Genomic DNA, 13,650 nt, shown 5'->3' with positions numbered 1-13,650 from the left:
CTTAAGATGTCACTAGGAGAATTTTAGAAGTTGTGTTCAGTCTGCATCATGTTCTGACTTCTTTCCCTCATTATGTGTTCTGTTCACCTTAATATGGCTTCCTATAAGAATAAAAATATGTATTTTTAGCAATGAGAGTGGAGAGTCATTTCACTGTTGGGGGGACCCTGTGCAGCAGCTAGAACACAGCACAACTGCTCTATGACTATGACAACTATCATTATTGTTTTAAGCTTAACATTAAGTTATTAATTTTATCGAAAGAAACTAATTTTTTAACATAAATGTCTTAGCTGTCTTATAGCTGGAGCTAATATGCTCAATTTTAAACTAATCCTGGACTCTTATTCAAGAGTAGTGCTGCAAATCACAACTAAAAATCATTACTTACTGACACTTGGTGCAGGGCTTGGTTTTCTTCAAGCCAGTGTTCTTCTGACCGGCTTGCAAACGGAACATTTGAAGAGCAGGTAAGAGGAGCTTTGGTGCTCAAAGTCAGAGTTGTGATGTGAGACGATCGCATTAGCAATCTCACTGATGTCATACAGAGTCATGGTTCTTCTAAAGCTTGGTGAATCAATATTTCGTTTCCAAATTCACTTTGGAGGTGTATTTTATTCATTCCTAAATTATTTTGTATGCAAACTTGTACGTTTGACTTTATATGAAAGAACTGCTTTTGTTAACTCTTTCGACCTCTTCTTTAATAAAGATAATTAAACATGCTGCAACTATGAGTCACTTGTGACTTTCTAATTGAATTATATTTTTACTTACTAAGCCCTCCCACTCTTCCAGCTCTACACACAGTTCTCGCAGAAGTTTACTTTCGCAAAGACCCCGTGCCAGACAGTCACAGCTGACCATTTTCCTGCAGTTATCTAACTGGGCAGCTACAGTCAGAGTCATGGTTTTGTGAGTGTATGACATGTGTGTATTTGAATGTTACCATCATCAGACATGCATCATGTTGTGTGCGTGGCCTGGTGTGTTCATCGATACATAAACAGAAACACAGTCACACTGAGATGTGAAATGTTTTGTCTCCATGGTGTTCTCCTCAGGGTGCGTGTGTGTGTGTGTGCGTGTCTGTGCTTATGCACACATCTATGACTGACTGTGTGTGTATGTGTGTTATTTATGCTATTTTATTTGCACTCTTCTGCTCTGTACATAATTGCCTAGAAGGGGTTCTGGCACAAAATTAAAATTCACTTTTAAAACCTCCCACTAATGCAATGTCACTCAGTTTGTGCACATGTAATATCAAAATAAGATGCCAAAGTGCACCAAAAGAAACAAAAGAGAAAGAAAACAGAGGCATGAAAAGCATGTACACATACACTGGACTGTAAATCTTCACCTTTAAAGCATCCATTTAACCCAGAGTGTAATAAATCACAAAGTAGTTTTATTGCCACCATCTCCACTCTTCTTCTGCACATATCTGCCTGTCCATCACAGTTTAGCATAAACTCAGCAATATTCAGACTGTTGTTTAACAATTTGAGCCCTCACATTTGTGCTCCCTAAATTCCTTGGGGAAAGAGAAAATAAAAACAAGGAGCAAAAACAAGAGAAGCAACAGACTAAGGGAGACAGGGAGTGAAGGAGAGGCAAGTTTGAGTCTGAGTCACTGACTGACAACCAAGCACTGAATGAATGATCAATAAATGAATCAGTTTGGGGGCAAAGTGTAAGCATGTGACTGACAGAGAAACTGACTGAGAAATAAACAAGCTATTCATACTGAATTCAGAGGAACTTTGGCATACTCCATATGAATAAATAAAGAGATATGTTTTGTGCATCAAAAAGTCAAGGTAAAGTTAGGTGTGTCACACTTAACGAAAGAAAACATACTATAGGTGCAAGGAAAGACTATTCAACCATCTATTCCTATTCTTAGTACATAACGTTCTCCATTACCCTTTTCCCAGCATATATTTCACTAAATAAGATTTTCCATTTGTAAATCATATTAATTATAATGCGTCTAGCTCTTTTGCTTTTTGATGCCCACTAAAAATTTACTTCTTAGGAATTATTGGTTACATTTGACCAATAATTCCCAAATTTCTCCTACACAGGTATACGTTGATTTTGTGTTCTCGCCAAGGTAGATGACATTTGATAGAAAAACATACAAAAGCAGACTCGCCAGCAAAGCTAATTTTCTTATATTTGGACTGTGGAAGAAAACCCACTTGAGAGCAGATAACCAAGTAACCTTGACACCAGACTAACAAGCAGTGTTTCACTGCCCTCTTTGGTTTAAAGTTTCAGACCTCTTTCACCTCCCCTACAGTTTTCCAACTTATGTTGGAAACTGGTGGGCCTCACTTATAAAACTTTCTGACAATTTAATTCACACAGTTCACACAGCAATTTAGCTCAGTGGATTTGCTGGATTTTAACAAGTTTTATACAAGACAACAGTTTTTAACAAGCAACAAGACACAAACTGAACATATTACACATAGAATGTTCTGCAAAAACAAAAGAATCCCATTGCAGATGCTGACTGTACACATAACATTGTTTTGTTTTTGGTTTTTTTATCTTCATCTGTGTTATATAATTTTATTCCATTCAGTCTATTCCATATAGACCTGTGAGACAAACTCTTTATTGTACCCCTGACAAATTAAGCAGAGTTCTTCAAGCAAAATCAAAGTGCTGGTGCTCTTAAAATGAAAGTGTTAAAAGGTGTTGAAACTTTTACTTAGAACATTCAGGCTAAAAGCACTCTACATGCCAGTAGCAACACTTGGAGGTTCAGTATGTTTTTGTTAGTTGTGTTTTTCTTTTGCTGTACCTGTTAATGCAGAACAAAACATTCAGCTAAGAATGTCTAAGCTAGACACATTATGTAATTCCCTCAACAGACACACCCAACCACAAACTGAAAAATCAACTAAAAATTTTCTAGCGAACGGGCCTTCAAAGCAAACAGCATGTTTACTATAAATTTGATGTAATGTTTCATATCGACAGACCTTACAGAAATCTGTGCTGCTGAATGAGTGGAAATTTGGGGTAAAAAGGGAAAATATTAGTAACACAACTTGTTTCACTGCATTAAAAGAAATGTGAAAAAAAATCTGTGTATTTATTGATATGATATAAAGCAGATCTAACGTGGTAACACTGTTTTATCTGTTAAGCAGCACCAAGTACTTCTGTTGTTCTGTTGCACTGCTAAATTTTGTGGCATTGCCTATATACAGTATCTCCTGATCAGCCTTACTCTGCACTGTTATCAGTGGGGACAGCTTCTTGCTTATGTGCTCGGCTTAGAAGTTATATATTGTTCTATTGTTATATCATCAATGCAGTAGTAAATGATTGTTCATCAACTCCTTGGTTGAAGACAGTTGAAAACCGGGAAGTAAAAACTTTTTTTTTAGCTGACAACAGACCAGATCTCTTTCACAGAGCTGCGTGGGTGTGACATTTACACTACTAGGATGCTGGTGATGTCAACAAACAGCACACTAAAAGAATTTCGAATCCTGGTTCACACTCTGAAAGGTGAGAGAAAGCGACAGATAAAGGGAGTGCGGGTGGATGTGTATGAAAAGAATAAAAAACATGACAAGGTGTGAGGGACATTGCAAAAGAGTCTGGGACAGGCAGCAAAAATGTGGTGACAGCTGGAATGTCAAACTGACAGCCTGAGGTCTGCGTATGTCACTGTGCATGTTTTTGTGTGAGTGCAACCGAGCATACATGCATGTCAGGGGAGGAAACTAAATCATATTCATACACAGTTACAAGAAGTATGATTCTCTCATACTTTAAAATCATATTTTTTCCAACAGTTACGCTTTAAATGAACATCTGGTTTCAACCCTTTCTACAAGGAAAATAAGAAAAAAGACTATTTTACATAAATTCCTGCATTCACTAAATGTCATCACAAATAATTAATAGAAGACCAAGAACACCTTCAAATTATTGAATCATTTTTTTAGCTGTCTTAATTATTTATTTTTACTGCAGATATGTTCCTACAGCAGACTATTAAGACTAATCAGCCTTCACACAATTTCACTGTGCTGTAAGATATAATAGTACTGGTGAAGTTATAAACTATTACACTGGTCAGGGAGCAAATCTCTGTTTTTAGTAAGTATTCGAGATATTCAATATATGTGTGTGTGTGTGTGTGTGTGCGTGTGCGTGTGTGTGTGTGTGTATGCATGCAAAGGGATCAGTAAACTATAATTGTTTTACATGTTTCAGCAGAATTTCTTCTCTGAATAACTGAAGTGTGCCTCAACTCCCCTCATTATCTAGCTGCCACTTGTAGCTGTGTCTACTGATGTCAGCTGATTCCCTTTTAGGTATTAATGCCAATATTTCATAAATATTTTTTACTGATGAACCAGGATGAAACAGAAATTTTTGTTACTGTCAGGGTCTTAGAAAGAGAAACTGACCAGCATTTGAAATTCTCTCATTTATACTGAGCACGCAGACAAGATATCTAACTTGCCAGTAAAAGCCTGTTAAATCTAAGGGTTGAGGAGGGCTGAAATAGATGTAGTACTACACACCAACAGCTTTTCCAGTGCAATGGAAAAAAGTGCCAACAAACGATATGGTCAGTTGTTTCAGTGTAGTTACCAGGTCAACTAACACTAATGCGGTGCACTCACCAGGACTGGCATGCATCATGGGATTATTAGCGACCTTGTGATTCACATGTGCTGCTGAAGAATGCCAGACTATGCAAGAGACTGGTCTGGTTATAAAAGCTTTAACCTGTTGAATGTCCACAGCAGTGAGGGACATCTTTGCCCACAGAGCCATTTATCTAGAACATTAGCAGGAAGGTCTGAAATCACATGTTGCACATGTGCACTTACAAATGTGGGGTTATAGGCTTTTAGCTTACATTAGAGGAAGAAAAAAATCCCAAGAAAAGCAATGGGTTTGGCAGAGCTTGGTAAGGGTGCAAATAATAGGCCTGTAGAGAGAAATTCAAACTGATTCCTTTAAGAAACATCCATCTAAAACAAACTACACACACACTAACACAAGTTAATTTTCACAAGGAAATCTTCCCAACCAGGGTCTTCATAAAGCAATGAGTCTGACAAGGCCACGGTTAATAGTCATTTTAGAATAGCTAAGGGGCTTTGTTAGGCACAAGGCCAAGCCAAGGCCTCCTGAGAGATATTGCTTTTAAAATGGGGACTACATATACCTGGCAACATTTCATAAAATAATCATGCAGCAACAGAAAGAATTCAATGAATGAAGGATAACAAATAATTGCTTCTTTCCTATGTCAAGAAATGTAGCTCTTGAGATTTACAAGAACGTTAGCTGCGAGCAAAACACACAAGCACCAACATAATCAGTGGGAGCAGGAGTTTCACCTTTGCTGTTTTTCACTTTAGAGCAAAAAAACCCCTTTCAGCTCCATTTTGGTGACTGTTGTAAAATCAGCTGATCATTCTTAGCATGACCGGTGTCAGTGAGCCACTCAGTGCTCAGTGCTACTAATCTATCTGGTCATTGTAATTATAGCAGCTTTACAACAGCTGTAGAGGCAGCTCAGCCCACGGCCCAGAATTGTCTAGTTCATAGACCAACATTTTTTCCACAATCCTACCAGGAATTTTCTTGGCACAGATCATAAAGGTCCAAAAATTCATCATGCAATAAATATGGCCTCTCTAAAGGTCATATTGGTTTTTTTTTTTAATTTAAACTCTATTTTCATTTAAAAAGTACTTGTGTTTAATGTGTATATGGTAGGAAAATGCTCTTTCAAAATTATGGAAGCATACCCAGGGCTCTACAAGCATTTCACTTAAGAAATAAAAGTGAAATCTAGAATGTGAATAGATTTTTTTGGTGCACCACTGCAAATAAGTCTTGCATTTTCACACCCTTATTAGTGAAGCTCGGGGTATAAAAATTCAGACAGTGACTTTAAGCCGCTGCTGATAATCCCTGTTGCTAGTTAGAATGACAAACAGCAGGTCATGTCAGATCTTACTAACGCACTTCTTACTGAACTTAATGACAGGATAAAAAAATGAAACTGTGCTGTTGTTAGGTTTGTGCACTCTCTGCAAGCTAGTGGAGAAACAGGCTGTGACACAACATGACTGCTGTAATCACTCAGCCCATCATAGTTTTATGAGCTAAAATGTATTGCTCTGTAAAAATCAGTACAAAGGGAGGAGATTATTTTCTTCAAGCAAAAATAATCAGGTCAATCAGAAATTTTATACAAATATATTTAGGCTGCTTGATTTTTTCAGTTTTGTGTTTTTAGCTTTTTCATCTATCCACTAAGCATTTCTTTAAGAATGACTTGATTTATAGTTTATCTCATTTTCACTTTGCAGGTTGGTAGCATGATGTCACCTTACAGAAAGAAGCTTTTTTTCTTTACTATTGTTCCTTATGAGAATAAAATCAAAATTTCAAACTTGAAATGCTATTGTGAGGATAAAGTTAAAATACTAAATAAAATGCCTTGTGTAGAGGAGTTACTGAAATTGTACTTCAGAAAAGGTTTTAGTAACAAAGAAATGATTTCTCTTTCATCACATAAACACTGTGTGGTGATGAGTAGAAGAACGTTAAAGAGACAGTGCAGAAAACTGCAACTGGACAGAATGAAAAACTACAAAGTTGGAATACTTGGCCAGATTTGTGCAAAATACAATAGCATGGCAATGGACTGATGCAAGGATATTGATCGTACGCCCCCGTACAGTAAAGAGGCAGATTAACAAGATGCAATAAGACAGCTGATGAAGTTGTTTCGGTAACTCAGCTCATCTACACAAGTCATTTTTTCAGAGGGTTATTGCAGCCATGCTAGAGGTTTAACTTTAAATGAAAACTTCAATCTCCACATTTTAACTTTATTCTCAAAATAATATTTTTAATTTGATCTCAAAAAGACATGTTGAGTTTAATCTTAAAATTTTGACTGTATTTTCAAAATGAACGATATTAGTGATAACTAATGCGCCCCCAATACTCTGTCATAATACCTGAAATCAGGTTTGTTTGTTTGTTTTTATGTGTCTTTTTTCATAATTCTTGACCACAGGGTTATCAAACAATTTGAAATGACCCGAAATGTTGAAGCTCTGAGGGTACTGCTGTCAGAAATAGCAATTATACTCTTTTATTTATGAAAAAGTATGTCAGGAAACAGCAGTTTCCGAAGTGAATTTGTGAAAGGTGAGATGAGGTGAAAAGATTTTTAAAGTTAAAAGCTGATATGGTACTGTAGCTGGCTTAAGAGGGAATAAGAGAAAAAGAAACATAAGCTATTCTGCTAGCCACTTAGCACTGCGTTATAGACAAAGGATTAAAGCAGAGCAAGAAGTTGAAATGTCAGGCTTGGGAAAAACGTGCTCGCATTGAGTTTCACCACCATCCTTTTAATCACTGACTCTTGCAGTACTGTGTGGAGCTCTGCCAAGGTGTGTACGTACGAGTGCAGAGGTGCACTTGTGTGTTTATCATAAAAGAGAGAGGCACTTTAATGGAATCCCACATCCATCTCATAGCCGTTCCAAATTTAAATGAGACATTTTCCCTTCCTGCCTTTTAGCGATGAGGCATATTAATAAGCTGGGAAACGATGCTGAAAGGTTAGACAACTTTTTTTCATACAGAGGAGAAATGGTGTGTATTGTCTAAAGTGCTCGGAGGTTTTAAATGCGGGGTCTGTGTGTGGAGGTGGGGCAGAAGGACTCCAGACATTATTCACAGCTGTGTGAATCGAGGTAAAAGGTTGATCAAACACTATCTAGAGGTCCATTTCAGTGGTGACAGTTTTAGGAGTCCTTTCACATGCTTGAACAGTGGCCTCCAATCCAGTCACTTTATTCCTTCTTTCTCCCCTCTCATCTCCTCTGTTATTTTCATATCTATCTCGACCCTTTTTTGGTTTTTTTGCTTGTCTTCTTTGCTTCTGTTCCTCTACTTCTCTCAGTCATTATCAGAAGGTGACAGAATGGTTTCACAGCACAGCTCAGAAGCACTCTGCAAAAGGCCAAGAGCAACTTATTCCGTTTTAAGAGAATGCTTGTCATTTCTTAATCTCTCTTAATTTTCACGTTCCCTCTTTTTCAGGTGGAGTCAGTGGCAGTGGAAAGAAGCAACATTCTCTGATGTTGTTTTCGCTTTTCAACAGATTCTGTTATCACCTTGCCTCAGCATACTTGTCATTTCAAACAAGTATGATTAAAAAGCTTCTGTATGAAGAGTAGTGCTCTTTGATCATTTTTACAGTGATGATCAAGTCTACTCATATACTGTCTGTGCACATCTGTGTTTGCATGTTCGTGTGCATATACTATCAAAGACTCAAAGGTTAATCACAAATACAAGATGCCAACTCCAGTTAGGCAATTTAGAGATCAATTTCTGTGATGTGCTACCATTTTGTTTGAAATAAGCAGCTCCACTAATAGACTCGTTACCTTTTTTTTTTTTAATTTAAAGAAGCTTTAATACATTTTTGAATTTGTGGCCATTTCAACCAGCAGAACCTTTCACAGTAAGACCCTATAAAATTACTATGACAAATACGTTCACACTCATTGCCCATTACCACGGTTAGCCACAATGGAAGAAAAAACATTTTATTTTGAGGTTGCGTTTTCTAAAGGTAGTTTCAAAATTTACTCACCAGCTAGTTGTTGTGTTTGCCAGCCAGTAGATGTGATGATAAAGGGGAAAAAAATAGGTTATTGGAGTATTTTTTTTTCAAGGAAACAGAGCCTTCTGCGTTAAGAAACGTGGCTGATAAGAGCAGTAAGGCTGAACTTAAAGTTACCCCAGTTCTCCAGAAAGCTGGGAGGATCTGCAGAGTCAAGTGCCTTTATTTGTGATTTTAGTTTATACCAATTTAACAGACTGTATTTAATCATAATGAATAGTGCAGCTTTAGGATTCACTAGAACAGTCATAGGTATGCTCATAATCTAAATGTCATGCAGAATTTTCCAACTGAGAATCACTAATGCTGGAGATTTCCCTCAGTCGTTCTTTCAATTAATTCCATTGCATTCATCAACTTTGTTTCAATCTTCAGCAATTAGGAAAGGTATCCTCCCCTGAATAATTTTGAATGTTCATATGACAGGAGAAAAGAACAAATAATAAAGCAGTAATTTTTAGATCTCATACTGATACTTTGCACAATTGCCAGTTATGAGATGGAATCGTGACTGCTGCTTTCATTGAATCATCTGGCATTTATTCCAACAGTAACAGCCCAATGCTCATTCCCTCACTAATCCCACTGTGGTTTGGTGGTCACAAAACTCAAACTCATATCTGACTCCTAACTGGGTCAACAAAACTTTGATACATGCAAACGTTTTAAAAGTACTTTTAACAATACGACAATAAACTAACAATAAAGCATTATTTTTGCTCTCTTGCACAGCATTACAAGAATACCATCTAGCACCGGTGGTATACAAGTCTTTTGGCAAATCAATATACAGTGACTTTAAACGTACTTATTAAACCTACTTATTACCTGTTGTTATTATTATTATTATTTATTTTGAATGATTTGAATGAATGATCTCCTTCTTGAGATTTGTCTCAGTGCAGTGTGGTGAAAGGTTATGGGTGCTACAGCGGACATTTGCCCTGTCTGAGTTTGGGGATAAAGCTGTCTTAAGGACAGACTTGGTGCTGTTGTAGCAGGCCACTCATATTGGCTGGGATGAGGCAATACCTTAAAGCAGGTATATACACCATTCAATTTCCGGGTGTCTCAGATGAAAGATCCCCAACATGAAAGAATCATTCGGTCAAAGAAAACTGGGCATTGTAACCATCCTGCAACCAAAGAAAGACAAAATTCTACCAATGAAATGGAACTGACAGTTGTCTGTGAAGGCTAAAGGCATATAGGTCTGCTACCTTATTCTTTATCATGGGAGATTGTCTATAGAGTTCCAGACACCTAGAGCATTTAGCATCACCTGTGGTGGCAGGGCACGTGACAAAAACTGTAGTATCATGCGGTCCATCCATGTCCACCTACTAACTCTCACATCAGCATCATTGGGGTCACAGTAAACAAGTGCTGATGTTCTCAAATTAGAACAGTATCGAAGTGTTTTTCTCTTGTTCCATTTTCATGCAGTAAAGAGATATAATTAGTCCATTACATTTGCTAAGCTGCCATCGTGATAGTTTTAAACACACTTGCAATTACCATCTTTCTTTTTTTTAACCACCAGTTTCAATGTGGTAGAGCACAAATTGTCAACTTTTCAACACATTGCTAAGAAAGGCCTATTTTTGAATATGGCTAACCAATACACACACATTATCATGTGCATTCTTAAATATTCAACCGACATTTGTAACAATTAGCAGCTGAAAATGTGTAAAACCAATTGTAATATTTCATTCATGCAGATTATATATGGAATCAGTAACAAACTGGAGAAATTGAGTAGAAGAGCGGTGAAGAGAAAAGCCGTGATGAGAGAAAGAGGAGCCATAATGCTCCGCTAAGTGAAACTCCCATGCAAGAGACTTCTGTGAAGTCAAGTCAAGCATGTGCCCCTGCTTCATCGCTTATCCATTTATTCGAAAACTGGCGCATTTCAGATTTTTAAATAATTTCTTCCTCATGACATTATGAATAATTTTCTTTCTACATGATTTGACAGAATATTGAATATAAACAGAGTTCTGTGCTTGCTCTTGAAGAGACGAACGATAATCATCTCTAACTATTGATTTTTCACAGTTCAAAAATGCATTTTTTTCCTTCTAAATCACGACTGTTCTTTATATAGTGCTTTTGAGCATCCCTTCCTTCAGTAAAGACATAACTGCCTAATCTTTACTCAAGGCTTTAGATCACACTTGACGTACTGTACAGAGAGACATAAACACAGGAGATAGCTAGTTGACAGAGTTAGCAGTTCCACAAGGTTTGGGTAGAATTTCGCAGGGTGCTTTGATTTAATTCTCAGGAGATAATATGACTGAGATTCAGCTCCAAAGACAACGAAAGAAGGGTGGAAAGAGGAAGCAAAAGCAAGAAGAGGGAGGTTAAATATATGTTGAGACAGCTACAGATACAGAGACAAAGAAGAGATGGGACTGTGTATGTGGAGAGACTGACTCAGAGTGAGCTAGCCGAATTGTATGTCTTGAAATCGAAAAGGAAACTGACAGAGAGACTTATCTGAGTGAAGAGGATTTAATCACAGTCCCAGCAGTTAACCAATAACATCATCATCCTATTTCTCACTCTCTGTATCATTTCTTCTATCCAGCTCTGCAGTTTTCCCTGGACACAGACCATTGAGTACAGGCAGCTTCCCCTCCCTCACAGCTTCCCTCTTAATGGAAAACTAAAGGTGTTCTGGCTCATTCCACGTTCATCTGAGTCTAGCGCAGTAACTCTCCAAACGGAGCTCGTTATTCCATTATCACCAGCGTGTGTGTCCGCGTATGCGTGTATGATTCCCTTACAAGTCCCAGAAGTGCTTTTTATTTGAGAACAAAGCCATCAGGTGTCACAGTGTGAGATTTCTTTACCATCTGAGTCACAAGGATGAGTCAGTCAAGGCAACGGAGCTGATTGGAAAGACACGTGTCAGACATCAGCTCTCCTGACCGAGTGTCTCATACACAGTCCCTCAGGCAAGCCCTTAAGTACACTAAAATAAGGCTATAAGATTCCACTTTAGAGGAATTCTCATGCCCACAGTGGAGGGGTAGCTTAAAAATAATTCAATTATATACAAGTGAGGAAAAATATTTAAAATGCAGGCAAAGGTGACTATTAGGAATAACAAAATCATAATTTTATCTCATTCTCAGTTTTGTGCCACAATTCTTTCTCATTCCTGATCCAGCTTCTTTAAGAGTGTAAGACATGTATCATGTAACAAGGCAGAATGACACAGCTCTACATCAATCACAGTTTGAATGCATGTTGATTAAAGTTCCTGAACATTTTAGCTAATAGGAAGAAAAGATGAGGTACAAGAAGTAAGATGCTTCTAAGACTGTTTCTTTTTTTCTCAGTGGCTTTTATTTTGATTCCAATTTGTGTGATCATAGCCAAGGACGTGAAATGTATAAGGTACTAAACTGTAAATATATGGTTTGCTCCGACACACAAACCAGTCCCTGACACTCCAGGAAAATTTCTAAGACATGTGTCAGACATCATGTATGCTACATTAATTTTGCTACTAGATTATATTAACTGAAAGGGCCGTCGTTTTATAGATGCTATTTTTCACTGGTAATGAGTAAAAGCATAAAAACTGTCATTTTGCCTTTTTTTTCTATTTCATACATACTTGTTTACAGGGGAAAAAATGATTAAGATTATGACTTAGTTTAAAATACTGAATATAGTATGTAAAAAAATAATTGTGGAGTCATATAATGTAGCTATATTACCCCAAAGGACTTAAATTGAATTAATTAAAACAGCGTTAATACAGTGTAACCATATGGTCATAATAGCACTAATGGGCTACAGCGATTATATGCTTAGGAGGAATTTAAGAATTAATCACATTAACTTTCTAAAGTAGGGCTAAGCAAATATTATAAAACACTGCACAAATTCTGCAGTATTGCTGAGGATCATTTATATATTACATTGAGCACCATTATGCATTATGCACTTTAAATTAGTTGGTGTCATTTATACTTAAAGCTACTAGTTTCTTAGTTCTGAAGTAAGAAAAACATTCATTTACAGGGTTTACTTTCTAAGACAACAAGAAAATCCAACAAAAAAGTTGGATTAACCAAATCTGAACAGATATAAAATTAGATAAACTATAATTTGGTTAAAAATCCAATCCAAATACAGTCCGGATTGTATTGTTTTCCAGATACCTGAACCTACACATACTGCAATTCAGTTAAACATTAAATAAAAACTTCTAGAAGCGCACACCAGCAGAACAGCTATAAACTGTTGTGTCAGCATCTTCTATAGTTAGTTACTGGTGTCAGACAAGCTGTACTGTATATGTTTGGGGGCAGAAAGGGCATGGATTTATCTGGGCATCAGCATTCTGTCATTTTACTTTATACCTCTTTCAGGTTGAAACCTGTCCATGTACCGGGTCATTCCTATATTTCAAGAGTCTAAACTTGGCACAATATTTTCCTAAATTATCCATTGGCTGTGGAGCTTGGAACAAAGAGTCCATTAATAATATTTTGAATAAGAACTAGAACTTTGCAAAGGTAAACAATCTTAAAGTGAACATGCCAACATGGCTGCTTTTTCTCTGGCGTCCCCCTCAAATAATTAGCTTCAACTCAATCTCTGTCTATAGCTCTGCATGCTGAGTTTTAATGAGGGTTCAAACTAGTATGAACCTGTCTGAAATAATAGAAATATATAAGACCAGTTATACTTCACATATACCTACACTTTGCACTATATTGTAGTTTCATTGCACTGTAACTGTGGGTGCATATACGCATATACATACCTGTACAAGGTACAGGTTTGCATTCTAAAATGTGATATGATTCCCCTCATCTCACAGTACCAAATTAGAAATTAGAGCAGTTGCAGTGGGTATATTGGTCATTGATCCAGGACCTATTTCAAGTAACCCTTTTATACACGGACATAGG

Source organism: Simochromis diagramma, unplaced genomic scaffold, assembly GCF_900408965.1.
Source record: "Simochromis diagramma unplaced genomic scaffold, fSimDia1.1 OVJJ01000487.1, whole genome shotgun sequence".
Lineage (NCBI taxonomy): Eukaryota > Metazoa > Chordata > Actinopteri > Cichliformes > Cichlidae > Simochromis > Simochromis diagramma.
The sequence above is the reverse complement of the archived record's forward strand: the minus strand, read 5'-3'. Positions refer to the sequence as shown.